Here is a 13,930-nt window from a genome sequence, read left to right as displayed (position 1 = left end):
TAAAGGGATGTATCAGCAGGGAGGAAGTAAAGGGATGTATCAGCAGAGAGGAAGTAAAGGGATGTATCAGCAGGGAGTAAAGGGATGTATCAGCAGGGAGGAAGTAAAGAGATGTATCAGCAGGGATGAAGTAAAGGGATGTATCAGCAGGGAGTAAAGGGATGTATCAGCAGGGAGGAAGTAAAGGCATGTATCAGCAGAGAGGAAGTAAAGGGATGTATCAGCAGGGAGTAAAGGGATGTATCAGCAGGGAGGAAGTAAAGAGATGTATCAGCAGGGATGAAGTAAAGGGATGTATCAGCAGGGATGAAGTAAAGGGAAGTATCAGCAGGGAGGAAGTAAAGGGATGTATCAGCAGGGATGAAGTAAAGGGATGTATCAGCAGGGATGAAGTAAAGGGATGTATCAGCAGGGAGTAAAGGGATGTATCAGCAGGGAGGAAGTAAAGAGATGTATCAGCAGGGAGGAAGTAAAGGGATGTATCAGCAGGGATGAAGTAAAGGGATGTATCAGCAGGGAGTAAAGGGATGTATCAGCAGGGATGAAGTAAAGGGAAGTATCAGCAGGGAGGAAGTAAAGGGATGTATCAGCAGGGAGGAAGTAAAGGGATGTATCAGCAGGGAGGAAGTAAAGGGGTGTATCTGCAGGGAGGAAGTAAAGGGATGTATCAGCAGGGAGGAAGTAAAGGGATGTATCAGCAGGGATGAAGTAAAGGGATGTATCAGCAGGGAGTAAAGGGATGTATCAGCAGGGATGAAGTAAAGGGAAGTATCAGCAGGGAGGAAGTAAAGGGATGTATCAGCAGGGAGGAAGTAAATGGATGTATCAGCAGGGAGGAAGTAAAGGGGTGTATCTGCAGGGAGGAAGTAAAGGGATGTATCAGCAGGGAGGAAGTAAAGGGGTGTATCTGCAGGGAGGAAGTAAAGGGGTGTATCTGCAGGGAGGAAGTAAAGGGATGTATCAGCAGGGAGGAAGTAAAGGCATGTATCAGCAGAGAGGAAGTAAAGGGATGTATCAGCAGGGAGTAAAGGGATGTATCAGCAGGGAGGAAGTAAAGGGATGTATCAGCAGGGAGGAAGTAAAGGGGTGTATCAGCAGGGAGGAAGTAAAGGGATGTATCAGCAGGGAGGAAGTAAAGGGGTGTATCAGCAGGGAGGAAGTAAAGGGATGTATCAGCAGGGAGGAAGTAAAGGCATGTATCAGCAGAGAGGAAGTAAAGGGATGTATCAGCAGGGAGTAAAGGGATGTATCAGCAGGGATGAAGTAAAGGGATGTATCAGCAGGGAGGAAGTAAAGGGATGTATCAGCAGGGAGGAAGTAAAGGGATGTATCAGCAGGGAGGAAGTAAAGGGGTGTATCTGCAGGGAGGAAGTAAAGGGGTGTATCTGCAGGGAGGAAGTAAAGGGATGTATCAGCAGGGAGGAAGTAAAGGGATGTATCAGCAGGGAGTAAAGGTATGTATCAGCAGGGAGTAAAGGGATGTATCAGCAGGGAGGAAGTACAGAAATGTATCAGCAGAGAGGAAGTAAAGGGGTGTATCAGCGGGGAGTAAAGGGATGTATCAGCAGGGAGGAAGTAAAGGGATGTATCTGCAGGGAGGAAGTAAAGGGATGTATCAGCAGGGAGGAAGTAAAGGGATGTATCAGCAGGGAGTAAAGGGATGCATCAGCAGGGAGTAAAGGGATGTATCAGCAGGGAGGAAGTACAGAAATGTATCAGCAGAGAGGAAGTAAAGGGATGTATCAGCAGGGAGGAAGTAAAGGGATGTATCAGCAGGGAGGAAGTAAAGGGATGTATCAGCAGGAAGGAAGTAAAGAGGTGTATCATCAGGGAGTAAAGGGATGTATCAGCAGGGAGGAAGTAAAGGGATGTATCAGCAGAGAGGAAGTAAAGGGATGTATCAGCAGGGAGGAAGTAAAGGGTTGAATTAGCAGGGAGGAAGTAAAGGGATGTATCAGCAGGGAGTAAAGGGATGTATCAGCAGGGAGGAAGTAAAGGGATGTATCTGCAGGGAGGAAGTAAAGGGATGTATCAGCAGGGAGGAAGTAAAGGGATGTATCAGCAGGGAGTAAAGGGATGTATCAGCAGGGAGTAAAGGGATGTATCAGCAGGGAGGAAGTACAGAAATGTATCAGCAGAGAGGAAGTAAAGGGATGTATCAGCAGGGAGGAAGTAAAGGGATGTATCAGCAGGGAGGAAGTAAAGGGATGTATCAGCAGGAAGGAAGTAAAGAGGTGTATCAGCAGGGAGTAAAGGGATGTATCAGCAGGGAGGAAGTAAAGGGATGTATCAGCAGAGAGGAAGTAAAGGGATGTATCAGCAGGGAGGAAGTAAAGGGTTGAATTAGCAGGGAGGAAGTAAAGGGATGTATCAGCAGGGATGAAGTAAAGGGATGTATCATCAGGGAGTAAAGGGATGTATCAGCAGGGAGGAAGTAAAGGGATGTATCAGCAGGGAGGAAGTAAAGGAATGTGTCAGCAGGGATGACGTAAAGGGGTCAAAACAGCAGGGAGGAAGTAAAGGGATGTATCTGCAGCGAGGAAGTAAAGTGATGTGTCAGCAGGGAGGAAGTATAGAGATGTATCAGCAGCGAGGAAGTAAAGGGATGTATCAGCAGGGATGAAGTAAAGGGATGTATCAGCAGGGATATGAAGTAATGGGATGTATCAGCAGGGATGAAGTAAAGGGATGTATCAGTAGGGAGGAAGTAAAGGGATGTATCAGCAGGGAGGAAGTAAAAAGATGTATCATCAGGGAGGAAGTACAGAAATGTATCTGCAGGGAGGAAGTAAAGGGATGTATCAGCAGGGAGGAAGTAAAGGGATTTATCAGCAGGGAGGAAGTAAAGGAATGTATCAGCAGGGAGGAAGTAAAGGTATGTATCAGCAGGGAGGAAGTACAGAAATGTATCAGCAGGGAGGAAGTAAAGGGATGTATCAGCAGGGAGGAAGTAAAAGGATGTGTCAGCAGAGAGGAAGTAAAGGGGTGTATCAGCAGGGAGTAAAGGGGTGTATCAGCAGGGAGTAAAGGGATGTATCAGCAGGGAGGAAGTAAAGGGATGTATCAGCAGGGAGGAAGTAAAGGGATGTATCAGCAGGGAGGAAGTAAAGGGATGTATCAGCAGGGAGGAAGTAAAGGGATGTATCAGCAGGGATGAAGTAAAGGGATGTATCATCAGGGAGTAAAGGGATGTATCAGCAGGGAGGAAGTAAAGGGATGTATCAGCAGGGAGGAAGTAAAGGGATGTGTCAGCAGGGATGACGTAAAGGGGTCTAACAGCAGGGAGGAAGTAAAGGGATGTCTCTGCAGCGAGGAAGTAAAGGGATGTATCAGCAGGGATGAAGTAAAGGGATGTATCAGCAGGGATATGAAGTAAAGGGATGTATCAGCAGGGATGAAGTAAAGGGATGTATCAGTAGGGAGGAAGTAAAGGGATGTATCAGCAGGGAGGAAGTAAAAAGATGTATCATCAGGGAGGAAGTACAGAAATGTATCTGCAGGGAGGAAGTAAAGGGATGTATCAGCAGGGAGGAAGTAAAGGGATTTATCAGATGGGAGGAAGTAAAGGAATGTATCAGCAGGGAGGAAGTAAAGGTATGTATCAGCAGGGAGAAAGTACAGAAATGTATCAGCAGGGAGGAAGTAAAGGGATGTATCAGCAGGGAGGAAGTAAAAGGATGTGTCAGCAGAGAGGAAGTAAAGGGGTGTATCAGCAGGGAGTAAAGGGATGTATCAGCAGGGAGGAAGTAAAGGGATGTATCAGCAGGGAGGAAGTAAAGGGATGTGTCAGCAGAGAGGAAGTAAAGGGATGTACCAGCAGGGAGGAAGTAAAGGGATGTATCAGCAGGGAGGAAGTAAAGGGATGTATCAGCAGGGAGGAAGTAAAGGGATGTATCAGCAGGGAGGAAGTAAAGGGATGTATCAGCAGGGAGGAAGTAAAGGGATGAATTAGAAGGGAGGAAGTAAAGGGATGTATCAGCAGGGATGAAGTAAAGGAATGTATCAGCAGAGAGTAAAGGGATGTATCAGCAGGGAGGAAGTAAAGGGATGTATCAGCAGGGAGGAAGTAAAGGGATGTGTCAGCAGGGATGACGTAAAGGGGTCTAACAGCAGGGAGGAAGTAAAGGTATGTATCTGCAGCGAGGAAGTAAAGTGATGTGTCAGCAGGGAGGAAATATAGAGATGTATCAGCAGTGAGGAAGTAAAGGGATGTATCAGCAGGGATGAAGTAAAGGGATGTATCAGCAGGGATGAAGTATAGGGATGTATCATCAGGGAGGAAGTAAAAGGATGTGTCAGCAGGGAGGAAGTAAAGGCCTGTGTCTTCGGGGATGAAGTAAAGGGCTTTATTGCCATAGAGGAAGTAGAGGGCTGTATCAACAGGGAGGCAGTAAAGGGCTTTATCACTACAGAGGAACTAGCGGGCTGAATCAGCAGGGAGGAAGTAAAGGATTTTATCGCCATAGAGGAAGTGGAGAGCTGTATCAGCCAGGGAGGAAGTAAAGGGCTTTATCGCTACAGAAGAAGTAGAGGGCTGAATCAGCAGGGAGGAAGTAAATGGGTTTATTGCCATAGAAGAAGTAGAGGGCTGTATCAGTTGAAATGATGTAAAGGGCTTTATTGATATATGGGGAGTAGAGGGCTGTTACAGCAGGGAATAAGTAAAGACTTTATTAGCACAGAGGAAATAAACAGCTATGTCAGCAACAAGAAAGTAAAGGCCTGTATCAGCAAGGATGGAGGAAGTAAAGGTTTGTACATTCACAAAAGAAGTTAATGGCTCTATAATTAAAGAGGAAGTAAAGGGATGTATCAGTAGGGAGGAAGTAAAGGGATGTATCAGCAGGGAGGAAGTAAAAAGATGTATCATCAGGGAGGAAGTACAGAAATTGTATCATCAGGGAGGAAGTACAGAAATGTATCAGAAGGGAGGAAGTAAAGGTATGTATCAGCAGGGAGGAAGTAAAGGGGTGTATCATCAGGGAGGAAGTAAAGGGATGTATGAGCAGGAAAGAAGTAAAGGGATGTATCACCAGGGAGGAAGTAAAGGGATATATCAGCAGGGAGGAAGTAAAAGGCTGTATCAGCAGGGAGGAATTAAAGGATGTATCATCAGAGAGGAAGTAAAGGGATGTATCAGCAGGGAGGAAGTAAAAGGATGTATCAGCAGGGAGGAAGTAAAGGGATGTATCATCAGGGAGGAAGTAAAGGGATGTATCAGCAGGGAGGAAGTAAAAGGATGTGTCAGCAGGGAGGAAGTAAAAGGATGTATCAGCAGGGAGGAAGTAAAGGCCTGTGTCTTCGGGGATGAAGTAAAGGGCTTTATTGCCATAGAGGAAGTAGAGGGCTGTATCAACAGGGAGGCAGTAAAGGGCTTTATCACTACAGAGGAACTAGCGGGCTGAATCAGCAGGGAGGAAGTAAAGGATTTTATCGCCATAGAGGAAGTGGAGAGCTGTATCAGCCAGGGAGGAAGTAAAGGGCTTTATCACTACAGAAGAAGTAGAATGCTGAATCAGCAGGGAGGAAGTAAAGGGCTTTATTGCCATAGAAGAAGTAGAGGGCTGTATCAGTTGAAAGGATGTAAAGGGCTTTATTGATATATGGGGAGTAGAGGGCTGTTACAGCAGGGAATAATTAAAGGCTTTATTAGCACAGAGGAAATAAACAGCTATGTCAGCAACAAGGAAGTAAAGGCCTGTATCAGCAAGGATGGAGGAAGTAAAGGTTTGTACATTCACAAAAGAAGTTAATGGCTCTATAATCAAAAAGGAAGGAAAGGGATGTATATGCACAAGGGAGAAAGTAATCCGCTGTATTAACAACAAGGAGATTGATACTATATTGGCACTGTGGAAGAAAAAACTTGTATCCGCACAGAGAAAGTAATTGGCTCTATCATCAGAGAAGGAAGTAAATAGCTGTGTCAGCAGGGAGTAAGTAAAGGATTGTATCAGAAGGGATAAAATAGTTCTTTGTTCACAAAGAGGAAGTAAAGAGCTGTATCAGCATGGAAGAAGTAAATGGCAGCACAAGCAACAGAGAAATTAAGGATTGTATAAACATGGAGGGAGTGAAGGTTTTCATTAGCACAGAGGAAGTATATGGCAATATCAACAAGGAGGAAGTAAAGGGCTTTATCAATAAAACAGAAGTAAAGGGCTGTATCAGCAACAAGAAAAATAAATAAGGATGTCATCAACATAGAGGAAGTAAAGGTTTGCATCAGCACAATGGAAGTTAATGTTTTATCAACGAAGAAGTAAAGGATTGTATTCATATTGAATAAGTAAAGGTTTATAGCAGCACAGAGGACGTTATTGGCTCTATCATCAAAAAGGAAGTAAAAGGTCTACATAGTCGGTTTAATGGAAGGCTTAATGGGTTAAGTATCATCAGCAGGCTTAGTGGCTTAATTATCAGCAGGGAGGAAGTAAAGGACTGTGTATGCACAAAGGAAGTAAAGGACTGTGTATGCACAAAGGAAGTAAATGACGGTCAACAACAAGGAAATTAAGACTATATGACAGTATTGGCAGGGAGGAAGTAAAGGGCTTTGTCAGAAAAAATAGTAGGTAAAGGGCTGTATCAGCAGTAAGGAGAATAAAGATTATACCAGCACAGAGGAAGCAAATAGAATAATCATCAAGGAGAAAGTAAATGGCTTGATAAAGGACTATATCAGCAGGGAGAAAGTAAAGGGCTGTACATGCCCAAAAGCAATAAATGCCTATGTCAACAAGTAATTAAGGCTATGTTGGCATGGAGGAAGAAAAGGTTTAGATCAGCATAGAGGAAGTATACGGCTATATAATCAAGGAAGGCTGGAAATGTCAGCGGGGAGTAAGTAAAGGGTTACATCAGTGAGAGGAAATCAATGGCTGCATCAGCAAAGTAATAGTAAAGAGCTGCAGTAACATAAATCTCATCATACTTATTTTGAAATAAATGAACTGTTTAGCATTCAAGTAATAGAGTTTAAAAAAGAAATATGCAACATGATATAGACATCAAGATGCTACAGCTACACATACCATATGTCAGAAGGACAAAGCCATATTGGTGCAGTGGGAGACCCTACATCTAGTGGCGAACCGCAGACCATGTGGCCACTATGGGGCCTGTGAGTCGGGGACCCCGCCTAGCACTGCACATTCTACTGTACCGGCATCCGGGTCCTGGATGTAAATATAGCTGAAAGCAATGATAGGAGAGGAAGCCATCAGCTGACGTTGCCTCTCCCATCATTGCCCCTCTGGATCTGAGCTCTATTACGTCTGAAAGGGCAACATAAGGGCTTCAACGTATATAAGAGTGTAATAAGTGGTATAGTGAAAGTGAGGAACTGCAATTAGGTATGTACTGTAGTTATGTACTGTAGGTATGTACTGTAGTTATGTACTGTATGTATGTACTGTAGTTATAAACTGTGGTTGTGTACTGTAGTTATGTACTATAGGTCTGTACTGTAGTTATGTACTGTAGTTGTGTACTGTAGTTGTGTACTATAAACCTACAGAAAAAGTACTGAAACAGACCTCAAGATATGAACAAAAATATCAAATTTTATTGAGACATATATTTAAAAGAGACCACCATTGATGGTGCACAAAAACCAGTCATAAAAGACACCATAGACCTGAGGTATGTATCATACATAATTTTTAAAGCCTCCTATATAGTCTACACCGATCGTGCCATAGTCTGTGGCGCCAATAAGTTCTGCCCTAACAGTACCCGCCGATAGTGAGACAAAAAAGATGGCATAATAAAACAAAACAAAACAGTACCTCCCTTACCTCAGGTCTAATGGTGCCACGTCCCCTACGCGCGTTTCGGCTGCGTCCGCCTTCTTCCGGGGGAGTGGCAACATCAGATACCCGACCAATTAAATAGTGGATCCCACCCAATCAACATACGTATACTAGACGTCATGTGTCCGCCTACCATAGAGCGGCGCATGCTCCGTACCGCCGTCCCACAGCCCGAGTCCCCCGCGGCGTCATCAGGCAAGCACGCCCACATAAACGCCAAACAGGCGATCACGTGCACGCCAAGCCCGATATAGACACCCGCGGACAACGCGAGGCCAGCGACGCGGAACGCGCATGCGCACAGGAGCGGACACAGACAATCCCCCCGCTTGCATGAATAATCCATTAACCCTTCATTACTGGCTAAAACCCGAAACTCCCATAGACCACAACGGTACGAAGGACACTATTCATAAGGAGCAACCAAAACCCAGTCACTCAACACAAATAAGTAAACATATACAGCACCAGTTAATACCAATGCATCCAATGGTGAATATATCAAATATAAATACATAAAATGAGTACACAGTAATCACTGAACATGGTGAGCATGTAAGGGACATTCTTGCTGGAAAACAGGAAGAGAACCTGGATCTTTTGAAAAGTGTCCCCAGGCACTTTAAACTATTTCATGATAGTGATCCTTCAGGTTTGAGGGTGAAGGGGATAGATTGTATTCCCGTGAATCCACGGGGGGGTAATGTCAGCAGAGCCCTGGCCCAAAAAGAATCCCGTTGGATTTGGGAACTTCGGACATTGAAACCAGATGGTTTAAATGAAACATTAAGCTTTGCGCCTTTTCTTTAGTATGGCTACTTTTTAATATGTGTGTTGTGGTTCATCTGATTTTAATGTTGTGTTTTTTTAAGGTTTTTAATATGTTATGTTATTTTCTAGCCTCCGCTTTGTACGCTTATTGCTGGCCTACTTGGAAAGGGATTCAATTTGGAGGAAAAAAAAGGGGAAGATATTCTCACTATATGCACTTCACTTATGTATATTCATATGCATGTCCATGCTGGCTCACCTCGAAAGGAATTCAAGTTGGACGAATATTGGATGATATGTTCATTAAATGCACCTTGTATTATGTCTATGTAGATTGTATAGTATGGAGATATATGTATATCTATTATGGTTGTATTGTATGCACATGGATGTTCACGGTGTTTATCTGTGTATTTCAGTGATTACTGTGTACTCATTTTATGTATTTATATTTGATATATTCACCATTGGATGCATTGGTATTAACTGGTGCTGTATATGTTTACTTATTTGTGTTGAGTGACTGGGTTTTGGTTGCTCCTTATGAATAGTGTCCTTCGTACCGTTGTGGTCTATGGGAGTTTCGGGTTTTAGCCAGTAATGAAGGGTTAATGGATTATTCATGCAAGCGGGGGGATTGTCTGTGTCCGCTCCTGTGCGCATGCGCGTTCCGCGTCGCTGGCCTCGCGTTGTCCGCGGGTGTCTATATCGGGCTTGGCGTGCACGTGATCGCCTGTTTGGCGTTTATGTGGGCGTGCTTGCCTGATGACGCCGCGGGGGACTCGGGCTGTGGGACGGCGGTACGGAGCATGCGCCGCTCTATGGTAGGCGGACACATGACGTCTAGTATACGTATGTTGATTGGGTGGGATCCACTATTTAATTGGTCGGGTATCTGATGTTGCCACTCCCCCGGAAGAAGGCGGACGCAGCCGAAACGCGCGTAGGGGACGTGGCACCATTAGACCTGAGGTAAGGGAGGTACTGTTTTGTTTTGTTTTATTATGCCATCTTTTTTGTCTCACTATCGGCGGGTACTGTTAGGGCAGACCTTATTGGCGCCACAGACTATGGCACGATCGGTGTAGACTATATAGGAGGCTTTAAAAATTATGTATGATACATACCTCAGGTCTATGGTGTCTTTTATGACTGGTTTTTGTGCACCATCAATGGTGGTCTCTTTTAAATATATGTCTCAATAAAATTTGATATTTTTGTTCATATCTTGAGGTCTGTTTCAGTACTTTTTCTGTAGGTTTATATAATTGTGTACGGGACCGTTATGGTGGTGATATCTCCTAACGGACACAGGGGTTGATGTTGTGAACACCTGTGTTTTTTGTTTGCCTGTGTTTGGTAAATTGTAGTTGTGTACTGTAGTTATGTACTGTAGTTATGTACTGTAGTTATGTACTATAGGTATGTACTGTAGTTATGTACTGTAGTTGTGTACTGTAGTTGTGTACTGTAGTTATGTACTATAGGTATGTACTGTAGTTATGTACTGTAGTTGTGTACTGTAGTTGTGTACTGTAGTTATGTACTATAGGTATGTACTGTAGTTATGTACTGTAGTTGTGTACTATAGTTATGTACTATAGGTATGTACTGTAGTTATGTACTGTAGTTGTGTACTATAGTTATGTACTATAGGTATGTACTGTAGTTATGTACTATAGGTATGTACTGTAGTTATGTACTGTAGTTGTGTACTATAGTTATGTACTATAGGTATGTACTGTAGTTATGTACTGTAGTTGTGTACTATAGTTATGTACTATAGGTATGTACTGTAGTTATGTACTATAGGTATGTACTGTAGTTATGTACTGTAGTTGTGTACTATAGTTATGTACTATAGGTATGTACTGTAGTTGTGTACTGTAGTTATGTACTGTAGTTATGTACTATAGGTATGTACTGTAGTTGTGTACTGTAGTTATGTACTATAGGTATGTACTGTAGTTATGTACTGTAGTTATGTGCTGTAGTTGTTAACTGTAGTTATGTACTATAGGTATGTACTGTAGTTGTGTACTGTAGGTATGTACTGTTGTTATAAACTGTAGTTGTGTACTTTAGTTATGTACTATAGTTATGTACTGTAGTTGTGTACTGTAGTTATAAACTGTAGTTGTGTACTGTAGTTGTGTACTGTAGATGTGTACTGTAGATGTGTACTGTAGTTGTAGTTGTGTACTGTAGGTAAGTACTGTAGTTGTGTACTGTAGTTATAAACTGTAGTTGTGTACTGTAGTTGTGTACTGTAGTTGCGTACTGTAGTTGTGTACTATAGTTATGTACTATAGGTATGTACTGTAGTTGTGTACTGTAGTTATAAACAGTAGTTGTGTACTGTAGTTATAAACTGTAGTTGTGTACTGTAGTTGTGTAGTGTAGTTGTGTAGTGTAGTTGTGTACTGTAGTTGCGTATTGTAGTTGTGTACTATAGTTATGTACTATAGGTATGTACTGTAGTTGTGTACTGTAGTTATAAACTGTAGTTGTGTACTGTAGTTGTGTACTGTAGTTGTGTACTGTAGTTATGTACTGTAGTTGTGTACTGTAGTTATGTACTGTAGTTGTGTACTGTAGTTATGTACTGTAGTTATGTACTGTAGTTGTAGTTGTGTACTGTAGGTATGTACTGTAGTTGTGTACTGTAGTTGTGTACTGTAGTTATGTACTGTAGTTATGTACTGTAGTTGTAGTTATGTACTATAGGTATGTACTGTAGTTGTGTACTGTAGTTGTGTACTGTAGTTATGTACTATAGGTATGTACTGTAGTTGTGTACTGTAGTTGTGTACTGTAGGTATGTACTGTAGGTATGTACTGTAGTTGTGTACTGTAGGTATGTACTGTAGTTGTGTACTGTATTTATGTACTGTAGTTGTGTACTGTAGGTATGTACTGTAGGTATGTACTGTAGTTGTATACTGTAGGTATGTACTGTAGGTATGTACTGTAGTTGTGTACTGTAGGTATGTACTGTAGGTATGTACTGTAGTTGTGTACTGTAGGTATGTACTGTAGGTATGTACTGTAGTTGTGTACTGTAGGTATGTACTGTAGGTATGTACTGTAGTTGTGTACTGTAGGTATGTACTGTAGTTGTGTACTGTAGTTGTGTACTGTAGGTATGTACTGTAGTTGTGTACTGTAGGTATGTACTGTAGTTGTGTACTGTATTTATGTACTGTAGTTGTGTACTGTAGGTATGTACTGTAGGTATGTACTGTAGTTGTGTACTGTAGGTATGTACTGTAGTTGTGTACTGTATTTATGTACTGTAGTTGTGTACTGTAGGTATGTACTGTAGGTATGTACTGTAGTTGTGTACTGTAGGTATGTACTGTAGGTATGTACTGTAGTTGTGTACTGTAGGTATGTACTGTAGGTATGTACTGTAGTTGTGTACTGTAGTTGTGTACTGTAGGTATGTACTGTAGTTGTGTACTGTAGGTATGTACTGTAGTTGTGTACTGTAGGTATGTACTGTAGTTGTGTACTGTAGGTATGTACTGTAGGTATGTACTGTAGTTGTGTACTGTAGTTGTGTACTGTAGGTATGTGCTGTAGTTGTGTACTGTAGTTGTGTACTGTAGGTATGTACTGTATTTATGTACTGTAGTTGTGTACTGTAGGTATGTACTGTAGGTATGTACTGTAGTTGTGTACTGTAGGTATGTACTGTAGGTATGTACTGTAGTTGTGTACTGTAGTTGTGTACTGTAGGTATGTACTGTAGGTATGTACTGTAGTTGTGTACTGTAGGTATGTACTGTAGTTGTGTACTGTAGTTGTGTACTGTAGGTATGTACTGTATTTATGTACTATAGTTGTGTACTGTAGGTATGTACTGTAGGTATGTACTGTAGTTGTGTACTGTAGGTATGCAGTCTACATATACACACTTCAGTGTGAACAACAAGATAGGAAGAATTAAAAGAAATGGGTAGAATGTAGAGTTTTGCAAGAGCTAAGAAAAAGATAGAAAATTATATAGTTTTCTTTTAAATTATAGGGTGAGATTGAGTCTGAGTCTTTTCTGATTTTAGATTGTGTTTGAGAACAAAAGACGGGACAAAATCTGCTATATTCCTTTTTTTATGCCATTTTCTATATTTTTGTTGATGAGAAATTCGCGCTTTTGATTTTAATGTCTTTTGTCTTGTTGTAGTTTCCAGATATCGCCGAGTTTCAATGACAATTGAATTTCGGAGGATGTAACGGTTTATTTTTGCGGGAACCAAGCAGTCACATAATAATCATGGGAAATAGTTAATAGTCGCCTTACGTAACTGTGAAAGAGAAGTTAACAAGATATTTTAACGTTTTTTTTTTTTTTTAAATTACGGTAAGTAATGATGGTTCTTAAAAATGTGACGTAGCAAAAGAAGAGAAAAAGTGTGTAGATGCGCATCAATGGAGATCGCAAAAAAAATTCCATGCTTAAATAAAAGGCATAAAATATTGAAGGGATTGTCCAGGATTGGAAAAAACATGAGTGCCTTTTACAAATAACAGCGAAGTGTATAGAACTGTGGACAGGTGTGGTACTGCTTTTGGAAGGAAGCTGCCATGTTTTCCTAGACAAGACCTTTAATGGAGTTTTTCAAGGTTCGGTACCTTTAGCATTAAAGGTCTGAGCTGCAGTGTCAGCCACAGTCACCTGCATTTGTTTGTCGTCGTGCCCTTTCCTTCTGCATGTAGGACCTCCACCCATCATTCATAGCCTTTCCTGCCAGGATAACTTCTCTTACATCGACCGATTGGCACGACGGACATCATTAACGGGTATAAAAACCTTTACCACTACTAGTATTGTTTCACTGCCTCTAAGCTAGTAAAGTTAGCAAAAGTTTTTTTTTGTGTGTTTCTAGACTACACCCCAACCCTGTGCAGTCCGATCCTGTAGTCATGCGTTACTGTCTTCCATCTGCCCCATCGTCTACTGTCTGCAGGTTAGGAAGAAGAAGAGAGTAAAGAAATGCACGACTGCAAGGTCAGACTACACTGGGTTTGTTTGTAGTCTGTTACCATGGAAACAAAGCTGTATGCACATAAACAAAGAAGTTTAAATCAAAACTATTTTCAACAATGTTTCATTTTTTTTTTTTAAAGTTTAACTGGAGCACTAATAGAATATTGATTGGAAGAGTGAACTCGATTTGTATGAGCATACCCCTAGATTAAGTAAACAGTGGAGGAGATTTACTGAGCTAAATGCCCTAGAATTTGGCTTTAATTTGCACCATAACGCAATGTTACATGCTTTGTATTACATATATTATTGTGTTTTAGAAAATTTTTGATTTGCTCGGCAACAGTTATGGCTT

At 41.8% G+C, this 13,930-nt stretch overlaps 1 protein-coding gene across 1 annotated transcript in view; it reads right to left on the bottom strand.

Annotated features, from left to right (window-relative positions):
- Window positions 1-13,930, bottom strand: part of DCC (DCC netrin 1 receptor) — a 1,008,503-nt gene that overhangs the window by 494,168 nt on the left and 500,405 nt on the right. The gene's annotated exons all lie outside the window — the stretch shown is intronic.

Source organism: Ranitomeya imitator, chromosome 1, assembly GCF_032444005.1.
Source record: "Ranitomeya imitator isolate aRanImi1 chromosome 1, aRanImi1.pri, whole genome shotgun sequence".
Taxonomy (NCBI): domain Eukaryota; kingdom Metazoa; phylum Chordata; class Amphibia; order Anura; family Dendrobatidae; genus Ranitomeya; species Ranitomeya imitator.
This window is presented reverse-complemented; position numbering and strand designations above follow the sequence as displayed.